The 23411-nt window shown below is 37.6% G+C and overlaps 1 protein-coding gene across 7 annotated transcripts in view; it reads left to right on the top strand.

The window, feature by feature from the left end:
• LOC131678789 (dnaJ protein homolog 1) overlaps window positions 1-23411 on the top strand; it is a 276420-nt gene that overhangs the window by 142045 nt on the left and 110964 nt on the right. Inside the window, exon 1 of one of the 7 annotated variants that reach the window (XM_058959097.1) lies at window positions 19559-19579. The exons of the other annotated variants lie outside the window; for them this stretch is intronic. The gene's annotated coding sequence lies outside the window, so the exon portion shown is untranslated. Of the gene's footprint in view, window positions 1-19558; window positions 19580-23411 lie in introns of those variants that run through there. 7 annotated transcript variants of the gene reach the window in all.

The raw sequence follows: 23411 nt of genomic DNA, 5'->3' as shown, positions 1-23411 counted from the left end.
TCCATGGATGAAACTGGAACAGGAGTTGGAAGAAAGGCAACATTCAACACATGAAAAGAGTGAGTTCGTTCCGACATATATGTGTATATGTACTATTTTTTTCTATTCGCTTGTGTGAGTGCGTTCTCATGGCTGTATTTATTTTTCATTCCACTAGAAAACACGAGAACGTATGTATGTTTGGTTCCAGAAATGTGCGAAGGACAAATGAAGTATGCAATATTAATGCGAGATTGAGATTAAAGCAATATTTACACTTATCCGATCCGTTTCAGTGGCGTTTCGGTGCCGTGCGCGGGCACCGGTATTTTTCATGCGGGCTGGATGCGAGCATTCACACTTTCCAGTACGGCATCGTGCCGAACAGGTGTGAGTGGTCGCATTTGAAGTGTGTCGGGGAGTATGGGTGTACGTGCGCCGTGCTGGGCCATCGCTTGGTCGGGTCGGAGGGGGTGGGGGTGAATTTGGCTTTAACTGGGTGGAATTTGTGAAGAAACGCCAAATAACGCGCACTCCTATTTTGAATGCATGCGTGTCCATAACCATTGCAACTGTGTCGGTGTCCTAGACGTCAAAAAAACTGAATGGGTGAGTTTATTATTGACTGAGTCGGGTGAACTTATTGAGGAGCAAGGTGATATATTCAGGTGTGGCCAAGATGGCTTTTTGGTATTCGTGGGATGAACTGTACATGAGCGGTGTGAGTGATCTCAGAATGGATCGGCTTGCTTTCGTCATACCGTTCATTCCGCTCCCATTGAGTTGTGTGAGCGCTTTGACGTCGACCCGTTGTGCTTCTGGATTGTTCACATAGTTTTGGTTGCCAACATTGGCAGGCCGTGTGTTCAGCCACTCCTGTATATGCACCATCGATTGAGGTGAACCTGGGTGCGTTTGGCAGACTCTTTGTTTATTCTTCCGCTAGTAACTCGGTCGCATTTGTATTAGTTTTTGACCGCTGTAGTGTGCTAGTGGAGATCATGGTCTTTTGAGATGTACTGCAACATTATTGGAAAGTTTGACTTTACCTATATGAGATGGTTGCGGGGGAGTTGCTTGGTGGTAGCGCTAGTGAGAGGACGTGTTTTGTGTATGCGGTCGGTCGTCGCACCTTCAATTTGTTCAATTAGTCCCTCAAATATAAGTGTACATATGCGAAAAATAAAATGAGCGAGCAGTAATAATCATTCAATGATGGAATAATGCATTCGTTAAACGTAGCTATTTAAGTGAAATATGTGTTCTCCTCAAAATTTTCGGTTATTCGATGACGAAGCCCTACAGAAGTTGTGTTGTACAGAGAATACAGTGTTAGTGAGTTCCGATGGCGATTTGTAAACGATTGGCATGTAAAAGCGAGCGAGGCATACGGCAGAACTACTCTGTGTGCGTTTTTAATTTGCTTACAGGTACTGTGTATGCGACAAAAGTAGAAATGTAACGGCAACGAACGTGCCATGGTGATTGAACGAGTGTAAATAAACGAGTGAGTGCGGGAGAGTGTTTTGAGTGTTCCCATGCCTAAATATCTCGCGTGTTTTTTTGTGAACGGCCGATAGGCATGCTGTTGGAGTTCGCTTTGGGAGAGAATTCCAAACAAACCGTAATTCGTCGAGACTGGATATTAGCGTTTTATGAAAGAGAAAAGTTTTCTCTTTCGTTTGCTGCTGTGATTTATATGGGGTTTTCGATTGATTGACACCGGTGTAGTGGAGTGCACTGAAACTTCTATACATGCTCTTTGCGTACTTGCGGCCGGAGGGAGTTTGGCGCGCTTTGACGGTATTTTTGTCTGCTGTTTTTGGCGCTTCGCTAGCCTGTGTGTAACGAATCGAAATGGTGTGGTGTTTGGTATCATGTGTGCTAGTTGACTTTGTTGCCAAGCCGAGGTGCGCGAAATAAAACTTTATGAATGCTAAAAGATCAATAAAGATTAAGTATACAGTAGTTAAATCAATCGAGCGCGGAATTGATTGCTCCGAATCGGCATTGTATTATTTATTTAGAATCGGTATTTTATTGAACTATTGTCGTAGAAATAACACAGTTTTTCATACTTGTTTTCATATTACATTTTTGCAGTTCAATATTAGTAAAAGTCACTTTTGCTACGAAACCATTATACATGTGCAATTCCAACTATCTATAAGAATACTACAATAAAGTAACTCGCACACAAATACCTGTTGCATATGATTTCGAATTTGTTTCAAACGAGCGGCGGGTAAAGTTAGCACCGATACAGCAGAAACCACCAAAAATTCGTCGCGTGATAAAAAAGGGGATGAAACCGATTTATTAAAATATCCAAGGCTCCTCATAGTCGGCTATCAGGAGTTGCTTATTCGGCCTACCGTACTAATACAACAAATGATAAATCCCCCAAATTCTCGGCAGCCGGCTGCCCAGAGCAATTATTGCATGATAACGCTATTAGCACACTTGCCAACAAATCTTCCCTCCCCGTGATACATGTGGAGATGCAGAGGATTCCTCGGTCTCTGTTAGCAACATGTATCGGACTAACATTCCAACAACAATTTATTTTCATGCACATATTTGGAGCATAAATATAAATGTAAAATTACGTTCCACAACAAATTCACACAAATTGTCGTACTTGCTTCAACGAATTTCATTATAGTTTTACACGTTGATTGAAGATTACAATTGCATTAAACGGGATACCAATGCACTTTAATGTTTTTTTTAAATCCAATATTGCTCTAAAATAAATGACATGTAATATTACACGAACGAAAGTGTAAAATCATATGCTTTTTGATGCTCCCATTGAGTGCATCGAATTCAACTTAATTGTCCATCAAATTTTTGATTCAAGCTTTGTATGTTTACATTCGTATTGATTTACATTTCGTTTAAATTTCATTATTTTTTGGTGTGTGTGTGTGAGTGTGCATTATACACGGGATTGTTTTGTAGTGCACATATATAATCTATTAATGTGAAAAACTGATACTTCTGGTTAGAAGTCAGATCTTCCTCCAATTACAGCCCCTTGGAGATCTCCAATGGAACAACTTACACAAGTCCAACAGGCAGTGACACCAGACTAAAAGAAACGAAAGTGCTGAGGAAAACACGGAGTCTATCGGTTCTTTTTTATTATTTCCCCTTTTCTTTCTTAAATAAGCAGGAATTCAAGAAATGTGGATGAGAGTCAAATGAGACATAAATGGGAGATAGAAATGAAGGTAGAAAACTACAAAAATGGTAAGTTTTTTAGTACACATGTGTAATGTTATATATACAAATTGAACTATTATACTAAATACGCGTCGATTTCCTGCTTAAATGGAATTGAAAGTCTTACTGTAATGTTACAATCCAATTGATACAAACATTACAGTAAGACGGGGCTAGTTGATGGAACGATGACCTCGGAACATGTCTGGCACTGTACACGAAATGGGTCATCGGAAAGTCAATTGAGCTAACACCTTCCTAAATCCGTGAACCAAGTTATTTGCATGAATGTTTAAATACATGCAAACAACTTTTTTCTGTAAATCACTACCAGCTAGTGGGAGATAGGATGGTTAACACACACACAATTATTTTGTTTTATTACGACCTTTTCAGAAGTTATTCGCATTTCTCCAGCAACAACAATTAGTTTTTCGTAAGGCCCATAATATTTCATATAACTTTCCCATTGACATCAAGGCGATATTGTAGACCATTTGAAGGCTATATGAAAACAATCAAAATATAATTCAACTATATAGTGTAAGCATTAGATCCTATGATTGAATCATATTTTGATTGTTTTTGTATCAGATTTTGAGAGGATACAAATTTAATCGCAACAAACACATTCGAATCCGCGCCGCTTAACTTTGAAGAATCGATAATTGGCATTGGCATTGCAGAGAACAGCTCCTCGCAATTCCCACCAATGTTAGTGGCTTCTCAGGTTACTTAGGAACACCTCTTGTAGTCAGCTTGGCGAGATTCGCTTTCGATGTAACCGACATTCAAACTTGTTAGTCAGCATTTGGACTTCCTTCACTCGATGGCTAGCGCAGATCATCTGCGTACTGTCAGTATCATCAAGATTTCTTTATCTGCTATCTGAGAGTCTGCCTACAAGCCGACGGATCAAAATAAAAGTCCATGGCAGGCCATTGGCAGCGATCGACTCAGTATCGGCTTAATGCATGCGCACTAGACCGGCAACTTTTTTTTTACTTTTCGGAACACTACTAAACCGGGTGGTAATTAGCTCTACAAACCATATGCTAAACATGAGATTTTTCCTATAGCTCTAGTTCACCCCCAAGATCCACGGTGTCTTTGTCGAACAACTTTATACAAAAAAATGCGGCATCTGTAAAACTTCGGGATATGAAAGAATGGACTTTTTCCTTTCATTTGAAAGTCAAATTAAAATATTCTGTCGGGGGGACTAGAACAACTTTTTATTTTAAAGTTTTTTGATCGAAAACTTAAGTTTTTTAATGAAATTAATTCGCATTTTTGCTACTAATTGGTACTATAGTCATACAAAAAATACTAAAAGTGAGAATCTGATGAACAATCTCATTGTATACAACTTCGTAGAAAGCTATAAACCGATGTAAAATCACCCGAGACTTATTAAAATTTTATCAGTTTTTAAGTGTAATAGTAAATTCAGATAAATTTCAATGTTTACAAAGTGCCATTCTTAGCAGAAAAAAATATATTTTCAGATTCCTCCGGTTCTTGGGCGAAGATGACACTTTATGAACAAGGAGGTGTGGAAAAGTGTTGACCAAATTTATTCAATAATCTTATACATTTTCAAGATGTTGATTAATGTAGTAACGGATTTTGTCATGCATTTTTCATTTCTTTTCTCGCTCTAGGAGATAGCTAATGTGAACTAGAACGACCCTTCTTCCTGATCCTATCTTGCCTGGTAAATACAGTTGGCTTAAATTCAAAGCTTTATATTCGAATGAACTAAAGTAGACAGTTTGAGTCATTGTAATAAACGACAGATTTTATTGTAACTTTGGGTTGAGAATCCTGTTTGTCCTTATCAACATTAAAAGAAATATTATTGAAAGAGAAAAAAGTTCTTTGAGTTTTGGATCCATGTTTGTTATCTTTCATTTCATCAGAATTTATAGATGCAGAGTTTTGCTTGTCCTTAAATTTTATTTCCAAATCGAACACACTTCACATAATTTTAGAAATAAGATCAAAACCAAGTTTCGTAATTTCCTTTAAGAAGAAATTCTGGAGTCGTTACTCGTTGAACACGGATCACAACAGAAAACGAACAAGAAAATATCAGGCTAGACCACACATTCAGTAAATGCCCAAACTAATACAAGTCTGTTTATTGAAGATTTCCCTCATAATATGGGATAAGAGTAAATACCACATATCAAGAAGACAGAGTTGCCAGTTCAGTTCAGAATCTGGAGACATTAAAAGAAACACGTCTTTCGGGTAAAGGTGATACATTCTGTACCTACTTTTATATCGAGATCGCTATCTTCGTACAATAGATAAATCCTTTATTTCTCATTTACTATTGAGATTTCTGTTCAATGTACAGCGATTCCCAAAAGTTAACAAACTTGAACATAAATCTCATCGAATTATTTTTCTATCCTTCATGAAACTGTCAATGAGGATGCTCAATTGAAATCAAATCAAATGACTGAATATCCAATCGAGTTTGATCAAGTATAAAGTTAAAATTTAGGCCAAATATATCGCACAAGATGCTAACGAGCAAATAGGTTGATTCAAGATTACATCAAGCATACTCCAGAATGAGTGAAGAAATAAAAAAGAAGAAACAAATATATCTGAGACAGAAAAAACTGTTTCATTTTGCTGTATTACCCAGCATCTTTCAAAAGAGTACTAAATTCGTTTCGTTTATCTACTCTTCTCTATATCTCCTTGCTCCTAAAGTGTCGTTGGTGCGCACGGTGGAATCTGGAATTATGTTTTTCCGAATCTGCAATTATGTTTTTTCCGCTTAAAGGTGGGACTTTGCTAGTATTCAGGTTCTTCTGAGCACACTGTTAAAATAAGGCAAACCATTTTATTACAAATGAAAATGTTTTTGGAATAAAGCTTCTTAACCAATAGGCTCCGTGCGAATCTTGAAACTTTGATAAAAATTTAATAGCTTTCTCTGGCGATTTTAGATCGCAATGTAGTTTTCTACAAAGTTGTACACAATGAAATTGTTCATCAGATTCTCACTTTTGGTAATATTTGAATGTCTAAACTACTCCTTAGGTGCAAAAATGTGAACCAGTTTCATTGAAAACCCTAAGTTTTCAAACAAAAAACTTTAAAATAAAAAGTTGTTCTGGAGCCCCCGACAGAATATTTTAATTTTACTTTCAAATGAAAGGGAAAAGCCCATTCTATCACATGCTGAAGTTTTAGTGATGCCGGTTTTTTTCGAATAAAATTGTTCTACCAAACACACTGTGAAAGAATTTGAAGTTTCTATGGTGAAATATATGGAAAATAGGAAATAAAAAAAACAAATTGAAAGAAATACCACAGTTACTCTGCATACCTTAGAACTTCAGGTGGTGTAGCTTTTTCACTAACGAACAACTTTGTTGAAAGTTGCATAGTGATCGAAGGTTACCGGACAAAGTTATTTAACTTCGAAGATCAGAATTTTTTTTGATAGTGTCCCATTCTAATCATGTGCGAGAAAGAGGAATATTTTTCTACCATAAAGTAGGAGCAATTTGCAGTCTTGTGCCATGTTGAATATTGATCCTTTCGTTTTCAGCTATATCTGAGAATTTTAGGATACAAAAGATGACGCTGGCATTTTTTACAAACATTTTTGTGAGGAAACCAAGAACGTCCGAACATGTTTGTATTTGGAATGTGGCTTCTGTAGCCAATTACCATTCGATTGAGTGTTGTTCTGAAAAAAATCAATTTTTGTGCCGGTCTAATAGGCACACTGCGTTAGGGCCAGGACTTTCGAAATTTTAGGGATTTAGGATAGATATATCAAAAATATTAGTTGTCGGTACAAAACGCTCCATTTAAATTTCGAGTGCACGTTTAACGAAATCAAATTGCGTCACAAAAAAAAGATTAATCAAAATTCACCCATTCAACCGATGGTTTCCAAACTTTCGGGGAATAAACAGAGCCGTAGCGTAATCGTTTGGTGCCCTTGGCGGAGTATCACTTTTGCGTTCCTGTGGAGTTAACTCCGGCTTACTTTTTCAGTTCGACTTTCGAACAATAATTTAATGTGCCTGGAAAGTGTGCTAACCTGACTTATTTTAAATATGTTATCTTCACTTAGATTGTAAAGTGATCCCGTACACGGATTTTTTCCTGCTAATTGCACGGTGAGACGGCTCTGAATTTTCCAAGCCAGTGCGCAAAATTTGTTTACGCCACTGATGGTCTTTCGATTCCATTTTCGCAACGGTTGTTCAATTGCTAGTGAAACTAACACTGTAAACAATATACATTGAACTAATTGCGCCCAAAACTTCAACGGAATATACCTAATAGGAGAAAAGTTACAGCAGTGATACCATGAGTTACCATGGTTAGAAATATTTTGTATTGTTATGAAAGAAAGCTTGTAGAGTAAGTAAACTGGTGAAATTTTGATAATATGCAATGGAAAACATAGTTTTTTCGGGGACATTACGAACACCGCCCAATGATTTAAAACTCAAGGATATGTTATTGTTTCTAACCCAGTCTGGTAAAGAGCTATAGTTTTTATCAGTATGATTTAGACAGATTAAATACTGCCTTTAATATGGTCACGAATACATTTCTCCGACGCAACCCAACTTAGTCGGTAAATTATTCGGTCGAAGCACCCGATTTCGTCGGCATACTGTCGGCATACGTCGAATTTCGCGACTATCACCTATCAAATCTTTTATGAATAAATCCCACTCATTCCCGTCTAGTCAAAATATAGACGTCAGCTAGCTATATAGCAACAGCTGATGAACGTGAACGCTAGCTCAATGTCACGAATTTGAAGTTACTCGTCGGTGTCCTTTGCAAACCAGAGCGGAGCGGCCTCTCCTATAGAATAATAAAGTAATAAATTTATCCGTTCCCCTACAATTGAAATGACGCCTCACAGTGGGATGCAATCATAAAAAAGCCGAAAATTGATATTTACGAAGAAACTATTGGTTATCGCAATTTGATGTTTTTGGCTATATTTCTCGTTTTTTAAGTACTTTAATATAGTTTTGGAAAGTATTTGTTAAAAGTTTAGTTTATTCGAGAAGATCGGATTGGATACATTAGGTTACGATTAATTTACCGACGCACGTGAATCATCCATTCCCGGTCAGAATAGCATGGAAAACTTTCAACGAAATGCAATTGTCGTTAATGGTAAATAAGCGTTATTTGCTGGCATTTGGACGATTCCATGTTACATATGTTCTCTTCTTCTACTTCATTAGTCTGTTTTTTGTTCTTCTAGTAGTTTGTTTTTCCACTACTCATTAGGGTGGGACAAAAAATAGATTCCAGCTCTGAGCAACTTTTTGGATACCATTTGGATCCTAGAACAACTGTGCAAATTTTTAGCTCGATCGGAGAAACTATATTTTTGCGCCCACTGTTTAAAGTTTACATGAGATTTTGTATGCGAAAATTAACTTTCACAAAATAATTCCTCCAGGAGTCGCCCCTTGTTTCCTAAAAATAAATCGTTATGTGGCTTAGGAAATTTAGGAAATTTAACAAAGAAACAAAGTCTCGAAAACCACGAAACGATTTGATGCTTGAGAAAAAAGTTATTAAGCTGAAACCGGTTGATGCTCTGACGGTTGATAAAATATTCATTTTTTCTAGCACCACTGCTGTTGATTGTCCAATTATATGCAATTTTGTTTTGATCTTCTCTTAATGTGCTTAATCATTTATCTATACTGTTTGGCCGCTTCGCAAGGGTTTTGGGAGATTATTTTTTTTTTATTCAAATCGTTTATTTGATAAGGCACGTTGCGTTAGCTTAAAGGTGCCAATTTTGGTTTGTTTTATATTTTAAATTGCTTAAAACTAGGGGATTACATATTGATTTTTTAAAAATGAAACTAATGCGATTTTATAGCTATCTTATATATCTACACAAGGGGATAATATTGTTTTCGTAAGATTAGGGGGGTCATTTAGTTTTTGTGGCAATATGGTTTGACATTGTTATCAGTGAGATTATTGGAGCATTTTTGGGAGATTAATTGAGGCTTCTTTTGTACATAATAAGAGAAAGTTAAAAATTTCGTATATAATTCGACCGTCAGCAGCAGTGATGCTATGAAAAATGAAATTTTCATCAATCTTCAGGTCATCTATCGGTTTTTGCTTAGTAACTTTTTCCACAAGTATCAGATCGTTTCGCGGTCTTCTATACTTTGTTTCCTTGACAGATTTCCTATGAAAATCAGACATCTATTTATTTTTAGGAGGTAACGGGCGTCTCTTGGAAGAATTAATTCGCAAAAGATGATTTCTCCACACAAAATCTCATGTAAACTTTAAACCGTGGGTGCAAAAATATAGTTTCACCGATCGACCTAAAAATTTGTAGAGTTGTTCTGGGAGCTAAATGGGACCCAAAAAGTTACTCGGAGCAAAATTTTATTTTTTTCATATAACCATGTCCCACTCTACTGCTCATGTGTATAATATCGATCAATTTCACTTCTACTTAATTTCATTCCTTTTTTCTTTATTTGGCATGTTATTTTTTCTTTTGTTGTTATATTTTAAATTAGATCCATGCTAACATGCTAACTCATTAACACAATTCATTTGCTTATTATCTCATGTACACTCACAATCTCTTTCATTCCAAACGTACAAACGTGGCCTTCGCGATAAGACAAACCTGGTCACAAACGCGAACGCCCGCGATATCGCCAACATTCGAACACTCCGGTAATTAAGTGAACGTTTTAGCACATATAAATTTACTAAAACGGTTTTAAACATCAACCCATCGCTTGCGCAATCATAAATCGGTCATGTCCGGAAGTCTCTACCTTCGAACCTAGCAGCCCAAACTCATGCCTTCAGTTAGAGTAATATAAAAAAAAACTAGACAACATGCTCCATGGCGACATGGCCGAGAATTCTAGGGAAATGGGACTCACTCTTCTAGCATCTGAACCACACACTAAAAATTAAGTATATTCACGATCCGCGCGTGATCATTTAAGAACATATGAATGACCACGCGCTTATAAAAAATAATACATAATAATACACGCGATGTTACATACACACTAGCACACGCGACAAAAACGATAACATACAAACGCTCGAGTCCTTCGCAATCATCCACGTACACCTACGCCCACGATCTCGCAAACGGGATAATACCCCGGTGACTAAGTGAAAGGTTTAGCACTTATAAATTTACAAACGCGGTATCAGGAGTAAACCTTCAAATACCCGTGTTCGCGTGATCATGAATCGGTTTCGACTGAAAATCTCTCCAGGCATAGGTTCAATGCTTTCAGGTGGACCAAACGAAAAGATGATGCTAATATCGACTGAACAACACGTTCGAATTTATACACGCGAAGTAACACACACACGACAAACTCGTTAACATACAAATGCTAGAACTCTTTGCGATCATCCACGTAAGCTACACTCGCGTTCTCGCAAACATGATAACATTCCGGTGATAATATGGACGTCTCAATACTTATAAACATTCAAACGCGGTCTCGAGCGTGAGCCCCGCGCTCGCGCGATCATGGATTGATCACTTCCGGAAGTCTCTTTCCTCGATACCAGATTGAACCAACTGAAAAAAGTTCTCTTCCACTGGACAACACGTTCCATGCCGATATGACCGGGAGCTCTAGTGATACGGGGTAACTACCTCCCTGTCAGAATGTGAACTGTACACCGATAACTAAATATCAAAATGACGGTCCGCGTGACCATCCAAGAACGTACGCGAATATGTGAATGGCCATACGGTTACAAAATCGAATGTATACCCGCGACCTTACATGCACGCTAGAACACGCGACAAACACATTAATATACGAACGCTTAAGCCCATCGCGATCAACCGCGCACATTCACGCCCGCGATCGCGCAAACTTGATAGCACCCCTGTAATAAGGTGAATGTTTTAGTACTTACGAAGTGCGGTCGCAAATGCGAGCCTACAAACGTCCGTGTTCGCGCGATCATGAATCGGTCACGACCGGAAATCATTATCCTCCGTCCTAGAAACTTAGGTCTTTATATTCAGTTGGACCAATAAAAAAAAAAAATAAATAATATCCACTAGACAACAGACATGGCGACTGACTGGGAACTCTAGTGAACTGGAAGATCTCACTTTCTTCTAGCATCTGCGCGCGATGATCCAAAAACACTAGTGAATATGCCAACGGCACACGCTTATAAAATAGAATTTACACACGCGAAGTTACGTACACGTTAGCACTCACAACATACAAATGCACACGCAATCGAACACATTAACGTACAAACGCTCGAGCCCTTCGCGAGGATGCACGCGCTCGCAAAATCCCTACGTCCGCACATATCGGAACCATACAATGAATATAACATTCAAAATCATGGCACGCTACAATTGGTCTTAAGCAGTGTTTTAGTAACTCTACAGTTCCACTAGGACAACTCTCAAAAAAAAATATCCAAATACTATTGAACATGTTTTAGTATTGTTTCCACAGTTGCGTTGTTGCTAATCATAGTTCCATAGCTAAGCATTTTATTAATTTATCATAGGAGATGCAATAGATCTACTATATAGGCGCAAAATATTACAAATGATAAAAGAAATGAGTTATTAAAAAAATCGTATATTCTTAATCGTATTTGTAGTCAGATGAATTGGGTGTGGTCAAATAAGTAAACACATAAAGCACGACAATATGCATGGGCAAAGAGCAACTTAAGTCACCTTTTCGACATTTTTAGTCATCAGATGATTTAAACATGTATCGAAAGGGTAATATTGATGAACAAAAAGATAAGGAGTTTAGCGAAATTAGACCATTTTAATACGTGCCTCAAAACGATTGAATTTTTAGATGGGAAAATCATGTATTTTTTTGCATACGTTTTATATGATAGTTCATCTTTCTTCAAAGTGAACGAAAAATTTTGAAACTTGTTAGAGTTTCAGCGCACTATGAAAGCTTTTAAGCGAAAAGTTTTCGGATTCTTTAAAAATACATTCTGAAAAATATTGTATTATGAAAATACCGAAATTTTTAGAAAAAGAATTTTTTTTCATCCACGTAATTTTTTTTTTGGAACCTTTCATAGTGTGCTCAGAGTCTACCAATTATCAAAATTTTTCGATTGCTTTTAAAAAATATGGATTTTCATATAAATCATATGAAAAATTACGTGTTGAAATGGTTCAGTTTCGCTTTAATTTCGACCATTTTTTTTATATCTTGATCCATTTTTACCGAGAATGGACAAAATTTCAAACTTTCCTTAGACTTTCCATAGACTACTATCAGTTTAAGAAATAAATGAAAGTAATTTTATCATACTAAATTAAACATTTTCACCGCTGTATTTATTTATTTCAAGTCGTCAATCAGATGTAGACCGGTTTCTTACAATAATTATTAAACTAACTTAACACTAGTTGAAATTTTGGTTTACTTTAAACTGCTGCTTAAGTTTTGTTTTCGACATAGTGAAGTCAATGCTTTCGCAATGTTTGTTGTAAATATTCATCATTTGGTTTAAAGGGCCAAACTTGGCATAATTAGTGCGATGGCGAATTGTACAAAAGATGCTGCGGTTACGTAGTTGTCGAGAAGGAGCATAAAAATTTAGTTTCGATAAAAGTTCGATTGAATCAATACGATGTGATACAATGTCGTTTACAAATGATACCATAGAAAATTCACGACGATCTTTCAAGGTTTGAATGTCAATTAGCATGCACCGTGCTTCATAAGATGGCAAATGTAGTCCAGTCCAACCTAGTTTACGAAGAGCGAACATCAAAAACTGCTTTTGTACTGATTCTATCCGGTTTGCATGCGTTGCTGAAAAAGGCGACCAAACTATGCTACAATATTCTAGTGTTGAACGCACATAGGCTACATATAATGTTTTTATTGTGTAGGGATCTTGGAAATTATAGCTGAAGCGTTTAATAAAACCTAGTGTGCTGTTTGCTTTGTTAATTATTGTGTTATAATGATCTATGAATGTTATTTTGGAATCTATAATAACTCCTAGATCTCTTATTCTGTCACACTTTTCTACTTGTTGATTTCCCAATAAGATTCTATTGTTCTGTATATTATTCTTTCTACTCAATGTTATGGAATTACATTTTTTTACATTCAGTTTCAGCAGGCTTTTATTACACCATGTATAAAATATATTTACTTCGTTTTGAAATGTCTGAAAGTCTTCACCATTTCTTATTTCTAGAAACAGTTTCATATCATCAGCATATATAAGAACTTTTACATTTTTTAGAATGAAGGAAATGTCGTTAACAAATAAAATAAAGAATAGCGGGCCCAAATGAGACCCTTGAGGGACTCCTGATGTAACTTGAATTGGGATTGATTTTATCCCTTTAAATCTAACAGCTTGTTCACGATTTGTAAGATATGATTGTACCCATGTAAGAAGTCCTGGCTCAAACCCCTTTTTTTCTAATTTAAAAAGTAGCATGGGTATGTCGATGCGATCAAATGCTTTGCTAAAATCTGTATAAAGAGCTTCAACGTGGTTTCCGTTTTCCATTGCTGTTAATGTGTAGTTAATGAATTCGAGCAGGTTTGTACTTGTAGAACGCCCTTTGAAAAAACCATGTTGCACATGGGTAATTCTGTTCTTGATTTGGTGGAATAAATTTTCATTAACAATCGCCTCGAAAATCTTGGGAATGCACGAGATGATAGCTATTCCACGATAGTTACGCACATCGGATTTTTTACCATTTTTAAAAATTGGAACTAGGAAAGAGCTTTTCCATGTTTTAGGAAAACAACCTGATTCTAGAGAAATGTTAAAAAGCCAAAATAAAGGAGCGGTTAGTTCTATTGACAAAGTTTTTAAAAACACCGGTGGAACGCCATCAGGTCCAGGGCTTTTAGAGCTATCCAAGTTTTTTAAGGCATCCATGATTGTATGTACTTTTATCTGTTTAATGTTAATATCTCTTGAAAGTTCTGGGAGGAATGAAAAGTATTCACGCTCTCGATCCTTCTCTGAAAATGTAGTGTAAACTTCCTGGAAGAATGTTGCAAAAAGATTGCAGATTTCCTCTGAGTTATCGCCTACCTTTCCATCAAGATGCATTTCTGTTGGGAAATAATCCGATTTTATTTTAGTTTTTACGTAATTAAAGAAGTTTTTTGGGCAAGTTTTTATATTGCGTTCTGTTCTTGCATTGTACTCTTCAAACGCGATATCAATGGCAAGGTTCAATTGATCGCATAGATTTAAATAGTTTGTTAAGTTATCTTCGCTGTTGTATTTTTTGTAGATTTTGTGTGCTTTCTGCTTACGATTTTTTAAATTTTTGATTTCTCTATTAAACCAGATGGGATGTTTTGAGTTATAGTGACGCCTTCTTCTTTTCAAAGGTATGTCTTCGTGAATGACTTCAAATAATATTTTGTAGAAGATGTCTACGGCAGCTTCAACATTTTCTTCATTTCTTAAAATCATTTGCCAGTTTATTGCATTAATTTTTTGCCTCAAGCTTTCATAGTTAGCGGACTCGTAATCAAATACCTCCACAAATTCACTATCACCAGGTCTGTCGTTAACATGCAAGAATATAGAAAACTCAATGGCTGTATGATATGCTTCATTCTTCCATAAGGGAGTAAGTGATTCCGTTACACAGAAGTCTTCGTCTATATTCGTCATTAATAAATCTAAATAGCAATGTCGCTGATTTCTTATGTGATTTATTTGATTAAGTCCTAAACTGGCAGATTTATCGCAAATGAACTGCAAAGTTTCATTTTCCCCTACAACAGGAAGTAGGATGCTCTCATTATCAGCATCTGGTATGAAATCAATACCGCGTTGATTGAAATCGCCATATATGTGAACTTTTACGTGCGGGGAAAGACTATTAATAATGCATTCAGCAGCATGATAAAACTTTTCGTAAGTCGTTTTTCGAGCAAAATTTGGAGGAAAATACACCGAAGCGAAAACGTGAGTTTCGTCTTTAACATATACTTTCACCCACACATGCTCGAATTCTTTTGATTTTATAGTTTTGATAACTTCTGCATTTAGTTTTGCTGAAATCGCAATCAAAGCGCCCCCTCCTGACTTCTTACCAGATACATGACAATCACGGTCATCCCTAAATACATTGTAATTGCTCCCGAAAACTTCTTCACTTCTCACTGTTTCGTCCCAACTAGTCTCAGTTGCTAAAATTACGGAATAATGACAACCTAATATTTTGTTTTGAATCACATTCATCTTAGCTGCACTTTTCATGCGGTTAAAGTTTTGGCAATAGACCAAGATTTCTGTTCTTGACTGAGATTCTCTAGGAGAAGTGTTAGTTGAATGGGAATTAATTAGCCCTAGCTCTACCTCTTCTAAATCTTGAATCGCAATATGATTTGTCAATTCATTATTATCTTGCTCTAATGAGCGCGTCGATAGCGGCAAAAACACTGACAGGCGCCAATTCCGGAGGGGTACATAGGTGTGGCAGCAGCTGTTCGATGTGAGGTGCTAGGTTGGTCGGTAGGGCACGGGTTTAAAACATCACCTCTCTGGAATGCAATGGTAGGTCTGAACGAAGTTGAAGGTGGCCTCGAAAAACGTTTCTTTGCCTCAGCCAGTAGCTCTCTATCCAACGGAAGATTGTCGATGTCGCGGCGTTTGTTATCGTGGTACGCAAATCTGCTGTGGTTGTAATTACATCCGTTATTTTTGTCGAAACTTGTGTGGTGCTTGTAACCGTGATTCTTGCGACGCTTAGTATTATTATTACTGTTACGGGTGGTGTCAAGTGCATTAGCAGGCCTCTGTTTATTCCGTTTCTTCTTTATTCTTGCTTTCCCCTCCGCTTTTTGTTGATTGAGACGACGCAATTTACGTGCGTCGTATTCGGACCAATCAGCCTTCCATACCTTAGAGTTGCCAAGGAAACGCCAGCCTGAGTTACTGGCTGCCTCGACGGACATCTCAGCCTCTAAACTAGGGGAGGAATCTGTTGCGGGTGAAGCAGCAGTCTTTTGTTCCAGTGAGTTTACTGCACTAGAAATTTGCTTTAACTCATCGATAATATCATCCGTGAATATTGGGTTTACATAACTCATATTCTGAGCCGAACAGTTGTTAGCCATGTCAGTTATCACGCTGCTGACCTTTTCAATTTCTGAACAAATTTGTTTCAACTCGCGTGTCATATCGGTGGTCAGTTCATTGACATAGGCTGCGATGTTGTTTTTCGTAGCTATCATCGATATGTCGAATAATGATGTTAAGTGATTTTTTGTGGCAACGACATCAGTTTTGCCAGTTTTGTTGGAAGCAGCCAGCTCATTCCACAACTCCGAGGTTTTGGCTATGTGTGCAACCGCGTTATTATGATTAGCTGCAGTTGTTTTAATTTCGCCTTTCAACTCGTTTAAGAGCATTTCGATACATTCAAATCCATCTCGGACATTGAAGTTGCTAAATGTGGATGTGAGTTTGTGATTCGACTCCATAACTAGCTTGTTGAGGTTGATGACTTCTTGTTGTTGTCTGTACAGTTTATCGAAATTTAACTCCATCACGAGACGCTTCTGGCACTCGTAGCATATTGGCAGCATGTATGTTAGTATTCTTTGCTCATGATTCCTCTGAGCACCAACGCATGCAGCGTGGAATTTTTTCCCGCATGATCCATGGCAGTACCACACATGTTTGTCGTCACTCACTGTACAATTATTAATCGCGCACGGCATGTTTTACTTACGTAGCAATGATAAATGAAAACAATACAAATTAAAACACGCACGGTTAAACTTTAAACGGCGCAAATGGAAACGCGACCGAACTGTAACGACGACTTGAATGCAATTAAAGTACTCCCAAAACAAAGGAATATTTCGGAAGACATCACAGTTCCAAAACCAATATTTTCGTCGCAAATATCAATGTCCGCTTTTCGAGGATTTCGTCCCACTGTGCGCCGCTCGCTGCCTGGTCACTCTTTGTTCTGCGATTTTACGCGAATCTTTCAGTCTGGTCTGACGGTAAGATAAATGGTTCAATTGATGGTCGCCGTCGTCAACACAATGTCCTCGCTGGACGGAACTGCATCCGCTAAATGACATCTCTTTCGGTACAGGGAACAGTGTAAGAACAGAAGGATCACACGCACAGACGACATTGTTAGCCTATACTTGCCGCTTCCATCTGTGGAGGCGGTGGGTTGTTTTTGTTTTCCTTGTCAAGCCGTGCGTTGCGTTTGTTGAAGCCGAGCGGAGCGCTGCGGCTGATGTGGGGAACTTGCGAGGACAGGGTGACGGGATAAAATTAATTACGTCTACTCAGTGAGGGTAATTGGTGACCGGTTGGCTGGCCTGAGCTGGTCAGAGTCAGCGTGGACGGTTTGATGTTCGACGCTGACTGTGAACTTCAGATAGGTAGGTATGCTATAGGAAATCCCGGCGTGCTGTCTGTGTAGGGTGTCGCTTGCTAGCCGTACAACTAGGATCAATGACATAGTTGTGTGAATCACAACAACAGTGAAGCTCAGCATCATTGACCGGATTAAATGGAGGTATAATGCGGGCTCCGTTGAAGCCCACGGGAAGCGGCGGGTTCTATGGTGTTTAACAGCTCTGTGATGATGAGGATAATGTTGATATTAACTGATAGGAAAAGTTCGGGGCACTGTTCCGGAACGTAGCGCTTTGCATTCAATACAAACAAGCATAAAACGTCGAGTTGTGGATTAATTCATGTTTATGGAAAATGTTATTAACATAATAATATTTGTTCGATGGGTTTTGTTGGTCTAGTGAAGTATCTAGTGCTGTTTATTTGTTTATATTCAGACAATGGCAGCAGTCGATTCTTGTATGGGGTTTCGTTTTAAGGAAAGATAAATTTATTTGTTCTTCTGAAATTAACCACAGCCATAATGGAAAATTCTTACGGAAACTCGTAATAGTTAAAACATTTTCGATTTGACTTTCTGAATTTGGACAACTTTGACACGATTGTATTTCAATGTTCCGACTTATATCAGCAAAATAGCGAGTTCAGGGAAGTATAGTTATAAGATGTCATGAAGTTCATTTTTACAGCATTTCTCAATGTCTACCTGCTGTCTACCCCAGTTTGACAATGTCAGTTTTTATAAAATTTCTTATTTAACCTTTCCTGTCCATTTCCTTCCAATCGCGGTTTCCCATTGTCGGCGATTACTTTTGTTGTTGTTGTTGTTGTTGGTTGCGGATCGGTACGACATTCGACGTTTATTATTCCTTTACCCAAAGAGAATACCGACCGTGAGAAACGGAATCCTGTTACTGCTGTTTTAATATTGCACCACCACCCGGTGCGACGACGGCTAGCGTGCACCAACCACACCATCCCATACCAGATATATACCGGGCGAATCCTTTTGGGGAACTCAATGGACAGGTCTGGTTTTCTCTTCTGCAGTGTCTCGTCGAGACCGAATGAAAGCAGATCTGAGGCTGAGATCGAGATTTATGACCGGTGGTTAACCGCATCAGCAGCAGAAGCAACCAGGGCCAAAAGCCACCCCCATCTCGCTGCACCCCGGCGTCGCGTCGTGCATAGAGTAAATGCTGACCAAAAGTAGGTTAAACAAGTAGCCACTTGGACGTCGTCTGTTTTAATGGAATTGCGGTTCGGTGACGTGTGAAATATCGAGCATTGGCATTCATAAATTAATAAATCGATTGCCTTCCGTGCGCTTATAATTTTTGAGTTTTCTGTCAGTGCAGCTCGGTTGGGTAGCGCTGGGACACATTTAAATTGTAGCAAGTGACAGGATCGGGTGCTGACCTTGAGACGCACTGGTTTATCCCCGGCCAATATCCAGCGCAGCGCGCGGGATGTTTGTGCGATGTTTTCGCGCACTGATTGCCGACAACAATTGATACGTTTCGGGTTGAATTGACTGGATGCGCGAGAGGTTTTTTGCCGTTTCATTGAGGAAATTCGAACAATGAGTATTGACCATAACCAGCGAGTGCAATTAATTGCGACAGCTAATGTCACAATAAATTGCGATAATTTATTGACGCGTCCAATGTGGAGCTGTTGGTGTGGGTTGTGTTTCTCCGATTTGAGCATGTCATGGGATGATTTTTCGTTTTTATCCTTCTATATTCTGATTGGGTTGCTTGTATCGGCGATAACGAGCAACGACCGCGGTCGTTTGGACTGTTATTGTTTTGACATTGTTGAGACATTGATAATTAACTTCTTTGATTTGTTTCCGGAGGTATTATTAATACTAATTATTCGATTTCTTCTTTGTTTCAGGTATTGTAATTCTCCGTCGTATACAACTGTGAACATTCAGCACGTGAGTTTGAAATGAGAAAAAAAATAAAAAACATTTTTATGCTGTCCTTTAGAACTTTAGTTTAGGGACCAAATTTCAAAACTAACATCAAATGATCGTTAATTAACATGCACACTTAGATGAAAAGGGCGGAGCTCAATTTTGCTCTCAGAAGCACTAGATTCAATATTTTTTTAACTTTGTGAAATATCAATAGGTTTGTAGGAATATTCCATTGTTTCATTCTTTATTTGCTATAATTTCAGCATTTTCTCAGTAATAATCGTTCGAAAATACTTTTGTAGTACTCGTCGAAGAAAGTTCCTTCTACTATTTATTTTAAAATTAATGCAAAGATCCTTTTGCTTACTTATTCGCCGTAAGTTTTTTTAGTAACGTTTATGAGAGCAAAATTAAGATCGACGTTTTTCTGCATGTGTGTGAGTTCGCTCAGAAAAGTCTATTAAAGTGCGCATTCAGAAATCGGCTTAAGATATATAGACACTTCATCGTCTCTGCATAATTAATTTGTGTATTGGTTGGATTCATATCTTTCCGGACGAATTATACGAGTACAATTAGATAGCCGCTTATCGTCACAATTTTCCAATAAGTCTGTTGTTCCACAAGGGAGTGACTTGGGACCTTTGCTATTTGTGATATTTTTCAATGATATAGCATTACTGCTGGGAGCCGACTACAAACCAGTTTATGTTGTATATTGTTGTGGCAGTAATAAGCTTGTTATTAACGTGACGAAATGTTAAGCGATTACGTTCCATCGTATTTTATGCCCGATGCAGTTCGATTATAGGATCAATGGGACAAGTGTCGAACAGGTGTGTGACTCGAGAGTGCGATTGGACGCGATTTCAAAGGTCGACTTTCAATGCTCACTAATTTTTTCAAAAGCAACACGTCAGTTGGGATTCATTTCCTAGATTGTTAAGGACTTCGAAGATCTACATTGTCTGAAAGTTTCACTGGTCCGCCCTATTCTCGAAAACGCCTCAGTGATCTGGTTTTCGCAGGAAGTAACGTGGCACTAAGAAATCTACCCTGGCATGATCCAGTTAACCTGCTACCATCATATCCGGATAGATGTCACCTGCTGGGAACCGATATGTTTTAATACCAGCGAAAATACAGCAAGCGGTGATAATCGCAAAACTGATTATTGGTGAAATGGATGCTCCAGATCTTCGTTCGGAATAAATTTTTTGAATTCCAAATAGAACATTACGAAATAAAACACTGCTCGAGCAAAGATTCCATCATACCTTTTTTAGATCCAACGAACCAATTGTCGCATTCATTCGTATATTCACCGCAGTGGAAGGATTTTTTAAGTTTAATGAGTCGTCCAGTGGCTTAGTCGATAAAATTAGCCGATTTACCGTGCCTTGACGTTTCTATTCAATGTGATAATGCTTAACGTTAGTTCACAAAATGTATTGAAATTCTTAACTATTCGTACCAATAGTTTTGGTCTGTTATCTGTCTGTTATCCCATGGAGGGATCCACTGAACCTACCGAGCTACATAGATCGCTGTGAGCTTATTGACCTCGATCTACTGTCTGTACGTCGAAATGTTTCGAAAGTAGTTTCCATTGCCGATTTACTGCAACCTCGAATCGAGTGTTCTGAACTTCTTCAACTTTTGGACATTGACATTCATCGTCGTAGTCTTCGAACCCATCTTTTCTTTTGGCTTCCGGTAGCCAGAACAAAATCAATTTATAACATACCTTTCATCAGTATATGCCATCTTTTCAATCGCTGTTCCAACAACTTCGAATATCATTTGTCTCGTAATGTCGTCAAGATATCGTTTTTAAGCTCATTATCTTGTTAGCTGTTACCTAGTGCTAGTTCATAGTTATTAAGATTTTGCTGTTAGTTTTCATTGTAGTTATAAGATTCGAATTGTGCCACTTGGAGGTTTGTTATCTGTTGATATAAAGGATGAGGAGGTTTTATGCCTTATGGAGAGAGAGTTGAAACAAAATTCAACTCCAACGGGCTTTTCCCTGCCCTCAAATTAATCAAAATAAATTAAAAAAACAAATAAATAAATAAATAAATTCAATTAGCTAGAGATTACTGGGTAGGGAAAGTTATGAAACTTAGAGCCATAGTACTCAAGTGAGAGCAAGGATGTGAAGTAAACAGATCGGTTGTCACGGTAAAGATAGATACGTCTACCTTTATCAGGACACATGATAGTGAACTCGGGTGATTCGTAGTTATTCTGCCTAAGCTCGACCCTCATTATCAGAAGGCAAAAATTAAGCCCGCATGATATTAAGCCTGTTCTAATGACCCTGCCACTTCTAACTTTCCGATCTGTTTACTTCACATCCTTGCTCTCACTTGAGTACTATGGCTCTAAGTTTCATAACTTTCCCTACCCAGTAATCTCTAGCTAATTGAATGTCGTAAAAACGTAAAAAAGAAAAATGTGACTAACATAGTCGAAATAAAAAAGGAAATAAATAAACAAATAAATAAATAAATAAGTAAATAAATAAATAAATAAGTAAATGAATAAATAAATAAATAAATAAATAAATAAATAAATAAATAAATAAATAAATAAATAAATAAATAAAATAAATGAATAAATGAATAAATAAATAAATGAATAAATAAATAAATAAACAAATAACTAAATAAATAAATAAATAAATTGACATGCTATGGAGTGCCGTAATAGTAGATCCCATGTAACCAATAAGCATTGTTACGTAGCCTAATATCTGCTTTATATCTACTTATAGGGCACTCGTATAAAGCCGGTAAGCCCTGTATTCTGATATAACGTTGGTATTATGCTAGAAAAGGCGAAATATTGTGCTATTATTGTGCAGAGTTTGACAGCCCGTTTTGCGTCACTAGTGCTGTTATATAGTACCAGCGCACAAATGTCAAATTTGATAGCCTGATATTAGCGCCACTCATGCTATTAGAAAGCTTCGATTGGTTGACATTTTCCGCACCGCTTTTGCAACAATTTCTTATGTGTTCTTTTCGGTGCGGTGGGCAAAAAGGAAAAAATATTAAAGTACTGTTTAAAACCGTAATTGACTCTCTTCTGATGCATTGTAATGAATAAACTTAAGGGGGGGGGGGTATGGGTTTCAGCCTAAAAATATTTTTTACGAATTGTTTTTAGAACTTTGAGGGATGTGATTTGAATAAAACTTCGATACATTATAGTGTATCACTTCAATAATATTCTGTAATTTTGCTATGCCAAAATACCGACAGACGACTCGGTGGCGAAGCTTTTTGTAGAACGTCTCGGTGAAAAACACTAGTTGCGGTGTTAACTGCCTTTCAAAAATTACTTAACCGATTTCTTTCAAACTTTGCATACACATTCTGTGCAAAAAATACCTAACACCTATGTTGAGTTTACAAGATAAACTTTTCATGCTGAAACCATTGCCCTCCCCACACTTCTTCCTTAACGGAATTTCGTTCTCACACGATATGAATCAAGTTTTATGAAAATTTCCTTTAGTAAGTCTCGAACAGAGGTACCTTGCCTTGTCCTTCACAGTAAGTGCGCTGCTTTTGCTGCCTGGACTACATTGCGTATGTTCGAGTGAAATAAAATATGCGGAATATAATCTTCAAGATAGCATTAAGTCGGCTTTATATTTGCTCTATAATGGCACCAAATGGACATGTAAAGCATACATGCTTTAATGGTCCATGAAGCATCTAGGCATCATATAAGCTTTATATACGTATACGAAGCAAGCGATAATGCTATACTTCGCCTGTGCAAATAATCATTTATGATGCTAATATATAGCTTGATTGCATTGTTAATGCTATTATGG

The sequence above is a fragment of the Topomyia yanbarensis genome, chromosome 2, assembly GCF_030247195.1.
Source record: "Topomyia yanbarensis strain Yona2022 chromosome 2, ASM3024719v1, whole genome shotgun sequence".
Lineage (NCBI taxonomy): Eukaryota > Metazoa > Arthropoda > Insecta > Diptera > Culicidae > Topomyia > Topomyia yanbarensis.
This window is presented reverse-complemented; position numbering and strand designations above follow the sequence as displayed.